This window comes from Cibotium barometz, chromosome 53 (genome assembly GCF_041138505.1).
Source record: "Cibotium barometz isolate CiBa-2024 chromosome 53, ASM4113850v1, whole genome shotgun sequence".
Classification (NCBI taxonomy): domain Eukaryota; kingdom Viridiplantae; phylum Streptophyta; class Polypodiopsida; order Cyatheales; family Cibotiaceae; genus Cibotium; species Cibotium barometz.
The window spans coordinates 21,588,339-21,602,334 of NC_141098.1; positions in this window are offsets into that span (position 1 = coordinate 21,588,339).

Consider the following 13,996-nt stretch of genomic DNA (forward strand, 5'->3'; position numbering starts at 1 on the left):
AAACACCCAAAATCGAGCAGAACCAATCCAAAATGATACCTCTCCAGAATGTCTGCAGAAACCTTATGGTGCCTAAAACACAACGCGGACCCCAGAAATTTTGTATACTGCAACACACTACAATATATACCTTCTTCTCCTAAGAGGGTATCTCAATTGAAGACAGAAAAATAGGGTCGTGTGAGAGGAGGGAGGCAAACTACTAGATCAAGTGTCAAGGAAGCTAGCTCTGATACCAATTGTTGAAATTAGGGTTAGGGTTGCAATAATGCACACACACAAGATAGAGAAGCTTGAGAGGACACAAACTCACTACCTTAGAATGAACAAATGTGTGCCAGATAAAAAAGATACGTACACACTCCAAAATGAGTAGATAAGAGGGTGTACATATGCATGGGGGAAAAAACCTCCTAATGAGAGAAAAAGTGTCCCGTCGGTCCTAAGTGTGTTCACACACACCACTATCATATAATGCTATAATTATCATTTTTAGGTTTGCATCAAAATGTTTTAAATTTGGTTAATAGTCTCCAGTGCTTCTTGAAGAAGGTCTAAAACTCATTTCTGACACATGTTCTCTATACTCAAGCTACAAAAATACATTTTTTATGAGTTCAAAGTATTTTTGGTTTTTTTTTCCTCAAGCTACAAAAATACATTTTTTATGAGTTCAAAGTATTTTTGGTTTTTTTTTTCTAAGTTCACGTGTGTTGAATCACATATGTTGACTTGTGCCTCTAGACTCATATCCCTAGACTCACATGTGTTGTGACTCACATTTGTTGACTTGTGCCTTGACTCATGTTTCTAGGCTCACATGTCCATGTTCATGTCTCCAAAATGACGTCTGTAGGTTCACTCCTTTTTATATAAACTATGCTCATGTACTTTATTTTTACGAAATAGACCTACCTGTGGGACATGAAGTTTTATGTATAAGGCCCATGATTTTACTTAAATGCTCCAATAATTACAAAGAACCAAAGTTTTCCTTGAATACTTTAACAAAGTTGGTATATATAGTATGACAAGAAAATCCTCAAAGAACATGAGTAGGTATGTCCTTACAAGTCTTTAAGGTATTAATAATTGGTTGTTAGGTAAACCTACCTCGACTCAGGTTTGGTAGACTCACGTGTCCAAACTCATGGTTTAGGCCTTATGTGTGTTGACTCATGTGTTTAACTCACATCTTTTTCACAGGACTCTCCCAACCTAGAGCTTGTTTGGCGTGATTTTTAGAGTTTTTTAAACTTGATGGGAGGTGATTAAGGGTTATAATTCTAGTTAATAGTTGTTATACAAGTAAATGTTCAAACATCCCTAAGACAGGATGAAAACCTTGAAAACCAGACATCCTTAATGCCTCTAATAGTGAGGAGCGAAATGCCTTGTGTCGAATGCAATCACTATGACCATCCTAACCCTCATTGTGCATACAAGGCACCTATCCTTCTATACTGCATATATTGTAAAACCTTTGACCATGATACTAAAAAGTGTCCCGTTTCATCCACAATAAACTTAGAGGAGTACCGCTTTCCCTTTCAAGAGGAAGACATACTCTCTATAGAAGAGTCATTTGAGGCAGATTGTACAAACTATAGGCTTGAGAAAGCACGTGAGGAATTCGATAATTTCTTACAAGATTAAAACAGTCTCTCAAAACCTCATTCGGAGGAATGCTCTTCTCTCATGATAAAGCCAACATCACATGAGCACTTGCACCTTTAATGGCTCGTCCTGAGTTATATAAGGACATAATAAACTCCATAAAACAAGACTGTGAGGATTTACAAGTTTCCAAACAGCCCTCATTAAGAATTATCAAAGGGCCAAGTGTGTGCCAGTGTATGCATTGGGTACTCTTGAAAAAGCTGAGACCTAAACATAGGATGAAAGTGAATGGGAATATAAAACAGACACAGGATCTGAAGCTAAAACAATAACCGAAACACCCATGGTTCCTTTAGAAGATTCTATCATGGTATGGTTGGATTTTCCTACAAGCAAAGATGGTCAGTGCAAACGCACATTGATTAGCCCTCGAGCAAGTCATAACATCAGACAATAGACACTTGGGTATCATTGGGACAACCTAAACTCATCTCGATAAGCAATAGTCTTGCAAAAGGAACCAATGAACAAAACATTAAAGTTCCAGGTTACTTTAGATACACTACTCAAACAATCGATGGGGCGATATGGACTTTACATTTCATGTTATCCTAGATTGATTCCCTTGAGTATGATGTCATCTTTGGTGGACCTTGGATAAGTGAATCGTTGTATTCACTAGATGAATCCAGGCAAATAGTCACCTTGAACACTCCTGCATGCAATGTACAATTGCTATTAACGGGAGGAAGAAACCTTGCACGAGCTGGAACTTCCAACATATCTTACTGAAAAGATCCCTATGATTTTGGTTGGATTGGAAATTTCAAATAAAATCACCACAGCTCAAGCACAACTTTATCCAACACGAGAACACAATCTCATGACTCTCGAGCTATGGGATTTGTTAGGTCAACCAACACTCAAGACACATCCTAAAAGGATAACCTTTACACAAGAATTGAACATGCCATGTTTGGGTTACTTTGAACATACAATGTATATTGAGACTAACCCCCTCACTTGCAAGTTTTTGTGGTTGAGTATGTGTTGGAAGCAGATTTGATCTTGGGGCATAAATGGACTGTTGCTACCTAAGCACCACTGTGCTTTGCTAGTGATAGAGTCATCATGATGGTCAACGACAGAAAGCTGACAATACCATACTGTCAGGAAGAGGATCCAACTTTAATGGATATCTATGATGCTGAATGCAAAAGGATACAAGCCTCTTCCACAAAAGCCCCTCTACATAATGACCTACCATTTGCGTTAACAACCAACTTCGATAAAGCCTCTACTCCTTCAACCCCATCCTCACCTATGAAGTTCGATGCCAAAACCTTGCAATCAACATCTATTCCTGAAGAAGTTCCCATAGCCAAACCATCTATCTCTAACAAGGAACTCAAAGGAAAGACCCCAGAGCCTATGCATCTTCATCAATAAACCTCACCAATAGAGATAACCACATGCTCAAAGGCCTCGTCATCAACAACCACTCCACAAGAGACTCTAACCTCATCATCAACAATGCCAATGAGTCATAAACCTGCAGCCTCAGCGCCAACCAAAGTCAAGGAAGAAGAAGAGTACTCCACAACACCGTCCCATAAAAGCCTATGCGAGTTCCTCAAAGAACTCAACCAATGCAACAAGTGTGGGTACCAAAACATTGCTGCAAGCACAAGGATACTACCAAAGAAATACCAAAGCTTGGGTCCCCAAGCGCATCACAATTTTCCCTAAGCTTGCACAAAGAAGAAGGCCTCAACACCAAGCACATCGGCCACCAAATTACAGTGTTCGTCAAAGATGGGTGCCTGTGCATGTACATCAACAACAAGGATACTATGATAGTAATTCCATCATATGGTTGCCAAAATCAAACATTGTGAAGAAAACCTCACCACCGACTTTAACCCCAACACCTAAAGTTCGACAAGAATGGAGGCCCAAGAAACAACAAGTAAATCACTCAACCACTCTCGTGCATTCAGCACCAACACAAGAGCTTGTCTGTTCAAGCAAACAATCAGCAGTCTTCCCTACTACTGCCTTGACATCATTTCAGCAACAAATTCAAGATCAAATACAAAGACTTAGGAGCACATCAAGAACAAAATAACAATGCTCTTGTCACCCCTCTGGAAGTGAGAAATGAGCACACAAGAAGCTGTTGCTTGCAAATCATGACATAGATGACCTACAAAATAAAATAAAAAGGGTGTCAAAATCTTCAAATTCATGGAGTTCCATCTCACGGCTTAAGAACCAGCACTTTCACAATTTAAGTCTCATCAACGGATTAAGACATCTCATGCATTAACCTTTTCCAATAATCTTCAATAGCCATTATATATCTGTTAGCTTATTGCTTACTATTCTTTTGGCTAAATTAATGTAGCAGCAGCTGCTCCATGAGTAAATACCCATACTCATGCACTAGAGAACATTTGCACCAAAGCCTCATCATCAACAACTTCTAGGTACATCTCTAGATGGGGGGGCTATGGTGGGCGAAAGCTTGGTCAATGGTACAAACCATCGCCTGAAATTTTCCTTCAAATTACAAACCTCTCCAAAAGACACCACAATCTTCACAACTCAATGATTTTCAATCCCTAGTGAAGATATCTATATTAGCCTTGCAAGTTGACGTAATTCTTTCAATCCTTACCACCAACAAGTGGCTACTTCAACACCAGAGCAGTTCAATAAGAGTCTATATGACTCAATTCTTATAGTTCATGAAAATCTGCTTCTAAGAGCACTTAAATATGCATAAAAACATAAAAGCACATGGGCAGAAGAAGACAGGATTAGGTCCTACTCAACAACATTTGACAAGAATCCTGCCACACAAAGGGACATCATCACAAGCCAATTACTTTAAATGATGAATGTCGCTTCAATGAATCAAATGAGAAATTAAGAATCATTATCTCATTCTGATGAGATTAAGTCTATGTTCCTCCGGATCCTTCTCTCTCTTCTCTCCCATTATTAACATCTCTTAGTGTCCCCACTAATAAAAATCACATGTAACCTTGCGAATGATTGCCAAAAACAAAGTGAGCCAAAAAAAGGGCTCACACAAATATTAAAATGCAATCATTCGCAAAACCCCCACCCCGTTAGGAATTCCCAATACACCACTAACCTCTTCATTCATTAACTAGCTTTTCTTATTTCCTCCCAGAGGAATAAAGACCATTGAACGTCATTCAACATCAATGCCATCGATAAGATTATTCATTCTTTCCCTCATAAAGGTCTTCAACACAATCACACGAATGCGATCGCCATCAAAAAGGGGGGAATGTTAATCCAATTCTAGGATTAACAAGAGCTACCACCATTATCTTACATCAAGGAGTCATGGTAGATACACCAAAGGGTCATACATTCAAGATATAAAGCAATAGTGTCCAAAGTTACAACTTGGACGAGCGCCCATAATGGTGTGATGGAGTATTTATGGTGATTCACGCTTCAAGATCGTGTGGTAGCAAGTTAGGATGAAGTCCTAATGATGTACTTCATGGATATATTATGAAAAGAGTCATTGTAATAGCATTAGGCCTCTTATGAGCCTAGCACTTATGGCCATGTATATAAGTGAATTTCTCTCATAATACAATATACTTTCCCATTGTGCAATTGAGTCTTGCTCTTGCTTATCTCTCTCCCTAATGCATGCTAGTGAGTGTGTGTGAGTGAAGTGAGGTGAGAGGAGGGACGAGGACCCGTAGTGCAACGCGGCCGTGTGACAACGCTCGCGGGAGAAGACGTAGTGGAATTGCTTCTCAAGGAGTTGTAGAGCTTGGAGACCTCAAGGGTTATGAGCTCGGCCATTGGAAAGATCCGACAGTTGCGGTTCACTAGGTAAGCTCTTTTTGGATGTGTTTCAAGGAGGGTTAGGGTGAGCCATAACAATGGCCACCTTTTATGTATATTAGGTAAGGGCCCCATCATGGCCATATAACATGTCCATCTATCATGGATGGACAATCATGCCCACTCTACTTTTACACTTCATTAGGTAAGGTTGTATATTAGGTAAGAGGCCTAATTGTTCCTGTTTCACTTTTGCACTTCATTCTCCACATACTCTAATCATACATCATAAATGGTCCATTGGACTCTCTTGCACGTACATGCATGTGTGCACTCACATACATAATTTTTGGAAATTGCCTTACACTTACAAAAATTACCCCATGAAAATACCTTAGCATCAAACTACATTGTGTGGATGTGATGAGAATAGAAGTAATGAGAATGAGAGGTAAATAAATATGATGAGATGTAATGCGAATTAGATAGATGGGAATGAATGGATGGATGGATGTGATAAGAATAGAAGTGATGAGAATGAGAGATAAATAGATGTGATGAGATGTAATGCAAATCAGATAGATGGGAATGAATGGATGGAGCATGTGATGAGAATAGAAATGATGAGAATGAGAGGTAAATAGATGTGATGAGATGTAATGCGAATCAGATAGATGGGAATGAATGGATGGATGGATGTGATGAGAATAGAAGTGATGAGAATGAGAGGTAAATAAATGTGATGAGATTTAATGCGAATCAGATAGATGGGAATGAATGGATGGATGGATGTGATGAGAATATATGTGATGAGAATGAGAGGTAAATAAATGTGATGAGATGTAATGCAAATCAGATAGATGGGAATGAATGGATGGATGGATGTGATGAGAATGAGAGGTAAATAGATGTGATGAGATGGGATGCGAATCAGATAGATGGGAAAGAATGGATGGATGGATGTGATGAGAATAGAAGTGATGAGAATGAGAGGTAAATAGATGTGATGTGAATCAGATAAATGTGAATAAATAGATGAGATGTGATGTCATGTGAATCAGGATGTAAATAAATGATATAGGATGTGAATGAATGTGCTAGCATGTGAATCGGGATGTGAATGAATGATATAGGATGTGAATGAATGTGTAAGCATGTGAATCGGGATGTGAATGAACGATAAGGGACGTGAATGAATGTGTTAGCATGTGAATCGGGATGTGAATGAATGAGATGTGATGTGAAATGGATGTGATAAGATGCAATGTAAACTGGATAGATGTTAATGTATGTGAAGTGATGAGATTCAGCTCCAGCTCTCCTCACCTATAAATAGGTGGGGCTAGCCTCTCACTTTTGATGTGGATTGATGTTTGGGTAATGTGGATTGATGTGGATGGATGAGTGGATAATGTGGATTGATATGGATGGATGTATGGATGATGTGGATTGATGTGTGGGTAATGTGGATTGACGTGAATGGATGTATGGATGATGTGGATTGATGTGTGGGTAATGTGGATTGACGTGAATGGATGTATGGATGATGTGGGTTGATGTGTGGATAGTGGATTGACATGAATGGATGTATGGATGATGTGGATTGAAGTGTGGATAATGTGGATTGATGTGGATGGATGTATGGATGATGTGGATGGATGTATGGATGATGTGGATTGACATGTGGATGGATGTATGGAAGATGTGGATGGATGTGTGGATAATGTGGATTGATGTGGATGGATGTGTGGATAATGTGGATTGATGTGGATGGATGTATGGATGATGTGGATTGATGTGGATAATGTGGATGGATATATGGATGATGTGGATTGATGTGTGGAGGATGCAATTAGATGTGATTTGATGTGGGAATGATGTGATGTGATAAGGATCGATAAAGAAAAAAAAATTGTGGAAAGATGAGAAAAGATAGGGACTAATGTGAAAGGATGTGGAGTGATGAGAAAAGATAGAAATATTGTTGGAACTGTATTTGTATGTAAAATCTGTTTTTAAATGATTGTTTTATGTCAAGAATGTTGGGGAAGCATTTTGACTGTCTTGTGAATGAGGTAGTGGAGATCTATCTGTTAAAGTTGCAACTGTTGATGGAGAGTCAATGGAGGACGTCTCGTGTAGCAAGGTCGGTTGAGGTCTTGACCAGCCTCGGTTCGATTTAAATGGTGAGCTTCTGGTACGGTGGATGAGGGACCAAGGAAGTGGCCTATGAGTGAAGCGCTAGGTCACCTGCGAAGGATCCTAGAGGGTGCTGACCATACGGTGCTTCGGCTCTAGGTCACCGCGATACCCACACGTGCGTCGGGGAAGATTTTGGAACAAGGAGTAAGAGTTGTTTTCTGAATTCGGGCATGGATCTGGTTGATTGACCTTGCTGGTCCTCAACGGAGTCCATGGCTCTTTTATATGGATCTGTTGGTTGATCTTGCTGATCTTTAACGGAGATTCCATCTGGATATTTTTATGTGATTATATTACCGGGTACTATGAGCTAGGAACTATTGAAAAGGCCCCTGAGTGAACAGGTGGTGAGCGTTCTGGTTGCCAATGATGCCATAGGTACACCGATGAAGGAATGTTTGGAAATAAGGATTCAACTGGATAATTAGAGGATTATGATCAGTGACACTATGGTTTCATTAAATGATTGTTTTAAGACTGTTGAATCTGTGAAAAAGGCAATTTCATATTGGGTGTGTAAGTGGTGTGACTAGTTTTAAGTTTGCATGAATATCCGGCGAGGGGGCCTGGGAACTCTTTTCCCTGGTACCCAGGACAACCTAACCAAATTCTTAATTGGATCCCATCACTATAGTGGTTGGCTAACCCATGGGACTGGACTGATGGATCCCTAAATTGAGACTCAATTCTGTTCTGGTTCGATAGATGAAGTAAATCTCAGACAAAAATTGTTCTATGGAACGGCTTTGCCTCTCAATGAGGAAAAAAGCGTTGGTCTCTATGATCCAAGTACAATCTTTTCCCTGATCTGACTATGGGACTTACAGGTTCGGTCAGATCAGTTCAGTTAGTTAAGGCTTTTGACTACGTTAGAGAAAAGTTATCCTGGAGGAATCACCCGTGCTTTCCGAGCAAGGGAAGTTTTTTCGGGTTTGGTTTTGGAAGAACCGATGGATTAGTCTCTTGTCCGGATATGCGTGGGCAAGGCCCCGAGTGTGGGACCCTGCTCAGCGCAAGAAGTGCTACTTCCGCTGCTAGCACCCCTGAGTTCGTTGCGCAGTGGGGTCAAGGATCTTACAACCCAAAAAAACCTTATTCATACACTAAGTTAGAGTGGATTCACATGCATTTATTTTAAACATACCAAATGTTTTCTTTTCGGGCACTTTAGTGTCACCAAGAAAACCCCAATAAATTGAAAAAGATTGGTCTATTCACTACTCTAACAAAGCAATAAACTATGAGACAAGAATACGTGACTCAAGGAGTGGTTGTGGGAGATAAAAGATCATCTCACAACCCTAGACTCACAACCCTAGAAAACAAACTAATCCCTACAATTGAGACTCAAGAAAAAATGAACAAAGCTATATGATGAAAGAAGAGATTGAGAAAGACTTGCATGAGACCACCTATTAGCCACTTTGTAGGTTAACATGGTTTTAGTCATCACCAACCTATTGTAAGGTCCTTTATCATCTTACCTACTCAAATGGGTGAAGACGGCACTGGAACATACAAAGCTGCCTTACCTTGAGCTTATTATTAAATAGGGAAAGTCTAAGGACTTCGTGTACTACATACTTACTTTAACATTAGTAATAGAGACCGGACCACTTTTAAGTTTGGTTGGCCTAGTGTGAAAACTATTCACTTATATATAAGTCATTTTTGACACTAAACAATATACAATCACTCCCTTATAATAGATACTTATGAGCTCCCTCCTTCTCTATTTGTGCTTATATATAAGCTATTGAATCTCGTTGCTTGATGGATGCAAGCTAGATAGGCTGTTTGCAGGTTTTCCTCTTATATTAGCTTTTTCTTCTTTCCTCACCTTTTGTGAGAGGGAATCATTATGAAGGCTATTGCTTTTTGTCTCCATCTAGGTATATAGAGCTCTATCTTCACTTCATTGGCAAAGGGGAATTCCATTGTGACAAACAGAGCGAGGACACAACTGGCTCTAAGGCAAGGCCTAGTGACACATGATTTGGAAAGGCTAAGGTAATCTCTTAAATTGAACATATTTGATGTTGTCGCTTAGGACTTAGCTCCATTTATCCATACATTTCAAGCTATTAGGATCACCCAACATTTTCACACTTTGAAAAACATATGGTTTTAGAGTCTTGGATGTGTTTAGTTTATTATTTTTTATTCTGATTTAAAGCTTGTTGCATTAGGGCATTCTAGCTTTATATCTTGGAAGGGAAAAACATTGGTTTCTTGGTGATTTGCATGATTTTAAAACCTAAAAGACTTTAATTATATTGCATTAAGCTAAGAAATAGCTTGTGGTTTATAAGAGTGAAAAACTTAAGTATTAAGCTTCATTATGTGTGGATTACAGTGGGATAATTAAATTTTGTTCATGAATTTCATATTTTTTATTAACTAGGATTAGGATTCTTAATCACCCCCCATCAAGTCCAAAAAATCTCCAAAAACCAGGCCAACCACTCAAGTTTGGAGACGTGAGCCCATAGTCCCACAAAAAAGACGTGAGTCAAACACATAAGTCAACACACACATGAGCCTAGAGACTTGAGCTGTGAGCCTAGAGACGTGAGTGGTGAGTTGTGAGCCTAGAGACGTGAGTGGTGAGCTGTGAGCCTAGAGAAGTGAGTGGTGAGTCTACACATGAGTCAAGAGACACGAGTCAACCACTCGTGAGTCTAGAGGTAAACCTAATATTGTATTAGGTTAATACAATATTAGACAAACTTAAAATTGTATTAACCAATTATTACTACCTTAAAAACTTATACAAGGATAATCTATACCACTACAAATTTTAAGGAAATATATTATATTTTATAGGTAAACCTAATATTGTATTAACCAATTATTACTACCTTAAAGACTTATACAAGGACAATCTATACCACTATAATTTTTAAGGAAAATTCTTATATTTTATAATTATTGAACTATTAAAGTATAATTATTTCCCAGTAATTTAATACCAACCATGTATAAAAGTTTGCACCATGGGTAGGCCTATTTCATAAAAATAAAATATGTGAGCTTAGTTCATACAAAAAAGATGGGAGCCTATATATGTGAGCTTAGTTCATACAAAAAAGATGGGAGCCTATCTATGTAAACCTACAGACGTGGACATGTATACATGAGTCTAGAGATATGAGCCAATAGACGTGAGCATGCACATGTGATTCTAAAGGCGTGAACCTAGAGATGTGAGGGCAAAAAAAAAAACCAAAAAACTCAAAACAAAAAAAAAACTTATTTTTTGTGTTATACAAAAAAGGGTAATTTTGTAGCTTGAGCATGATAAATGTATTTGAAATCAATTTTAAACCTTGCCTTCAAGAAGAACTAGAGACCATTCATGAGAGTGAAACCTTTAATGTAAAACCCAATCTAGACTATTTGTTGAAAGCACTAGAGACCATTCACCAAAGTGAAACCTTTCTATACTATTTGTTGGAAATGAGAATACAATTGATTGTAGTGCATTTAATCACACTTTCTTAAACCTACCTAGCCGTTGGTCCCAACAGCAAACTCAATAGAGTGCTCCCTTATTAAGAAGGAAAAACTCCTCAATAAAACTTTCTCAAACCTACCTAACTTGGATCCACTTCAAGTGAGGAGCTTTAGAAAAAATGAGCCAGCTAAACACAGACATGAGTAGAGGAACAACATAACACTTCCTTAATGAGCTTAAGGGGGGTTGCTTCTCCCCCTTACCATTGTGTGCCTTTGCTTGCGCTTGGTTTCCATTCAAACCAATTAGCTTTAGCATGATGTGTTCTTCCCCAATCATGATATCTATTTGGTATTAATTTGGCAAGGTTCTTGTTGTTTGTTCCTTGGACGATCCATTTATATTGAGATGTCTAGATCTTTGAATCAAAACACTAAAGAGTGTCTTGACCTCTACACTTTCCTTGCATTACGGGTTGAGTTGGCATTAAAGGTTACTCAAATTTGTTTTCCATTTCTTACTTTTGTATGAAAATATACACTAATTTTCCTTCACAATTGTGTGCCAACGTCCAACCAAGGCATGCAAGAATTTTATCTTGGTGTTATCAATTCTAGCATCTAACAATGCCTAGCTACTCTAACCTTTCCATGTCCACATTTTTATCATTAAAGAATTATTTGATTTTGACCACACCTACATACCCAAACTCATTGCTTTGTAACGGAGTGCCAAACACTAATTCATTTGTAACATTGTGTCAAAAATTCTTTCATTTGTAAAATTGTGTCAAACATTCTTTCATTTGCAAAAGATTGTTAAACATTCTTTCATTTGCAAAAGATTGTTAAACATCCTTATGTGATGCAAATCTTTTCAGAAGGAGTAAAAACTTTTGCCTATAATAAATCTTCATGTTTGCAATACAATGAGTTTTACATGGATCATAATTATCATCTTGGGATCTATGTTACCTCAAGAGAACACATGTCCTTAGATGGTGATCAAAGTGTCTCATATTGTCAACTTGATAAATTAATGCTTTGCACAAAAGACAAATTCTTAATGGATGATCAATGAATAGGCAGAAATGAAACCTGTTGATGATGATCTCTTGGTTGGTTTGATTATTGGCTCTTGCCAATAATCGTAAGCAGAACGGCCATTGGGGAGTCTCTATCAATGGAAGTAGATTCTCAACCCACTACCTTTGAATGGAGGAACCAACAAAAGGGACATGGAATGGTATGTGGGGCATAAGTATAAAATAAAATTTTAAGTGCTTTCAATAATTAGCACTCTTTCTTGAGAACACTTTTACTAGTTGCACTTTGTGCTTAAAAGAACTATGTTCGTCTCAAAGCCATATGAATGTTTTCTACAAGGTTACATATTTTACTTGTCATTCTTGCTTAATGCTCTTTATTTTGCTACGAATGTGAAGTAGAATAACCATCATCTTTATTCATAATTAGGGAGCCTATAAACAAATCTATAGAGAAGAGGGAAACCTATAAATAAATATGTCTAGCATGAATCCATCAAGCAAGCAAGATTCAATAGAATACATGATGCAAGCAAGAGTAGAGGAGAGAAGAGCACACAAGCATGCTATTGCGAGGGAATGTGACTTATATATACAAGTGACTAGTGTAACAGGTCACAATAACTAGTCTTAAGCAAGTATGTACACGAAGTCCTCATATTCAACATTAAGCTCATGGTAAGGCCACTTTATATGTTCTCGTATCAACTTATAAAAGATAGGTGCCCATTCGAGCAGGTAAGATGACAAAACACCTACGCTAGGTCGGGCGGATGAAACCATGTTAACCTACAAAGTGGTTAAGATAGAAAAGCACCTTATGGTAGGTCAGGTGGTGAAACTGTCAACCTAAGAAGTGATTAAGATAGTAAAGCACCTTAGGATAGGTCGGGCTGGTGAAACTGTCAACCTATGAAGTGGTTAATAATTTTCTTTAAAAAAAGGCCCTAAGAGTATTGTGACACTGTTTATCAAAAAATTGAATACATGTGTGGAGGTGGCAGCTTTGAGGTTTTTTTTAAAAAGGGGGGAAGGGGGGAGGAGGGAATTGCTTAGTATTAAAATAAAACGCCTTTAAATATCACAAAGACTTAATGGGTTTCTAGTCATCAACATGTATGTTTTGAGTTCAAGTTTGCATTTAAAGATTACTTTAAGATCTAGTAGTTAGGGATCTTAGAACTTTATCCTAATCAAGTGGGCTTGCCAAGTTGGATTACTTCCTTTGACATTAAGGTTAACTAGGGATCTCATACCTTTATCCTAAATTCTAGACCTTATATTAATTAAATGAATCTTGCCAAGATCAATCAATTAATACGAGAAACATAGATGGAGATGGTTGTGTATGTAGATGGAGATGGTTGTGTATGTGTTGTAAAATCATAGGAAAGGTAGTCTATCACCCATCATAAGGGTCTACTATAAGGGTTTAAAGCATTTGAAGATAAGTGATTGTGTACCTTTCACACACATGCATACAAGCACTTGAGTATGCATGCAAAAATAAATAAAAGTGATTGTGTACCTTTCACACACATGCATACAAGCACTTGAAGATAAGTGATTGTGTACCTTTCACACACATGCATACAAGCACTTGAGTATGCATGCAAAAATAAATAAAAGTGGATGGTTGTGTATGTAGATGGAGATGGTTGTGTATGTGTTGTAAAATCATAGGAAAGGTAGTCTATCACCCATCATAAGGGTCTACTATAAGGGTTTAAAGCATTTGAAGATAAGTGATTGTGTACCTTTCACACACATGCGTACAAGCACTTGAGTATGCATGCAAAAATAAATAAAAGTGATTGTGTACCTTTCACAAA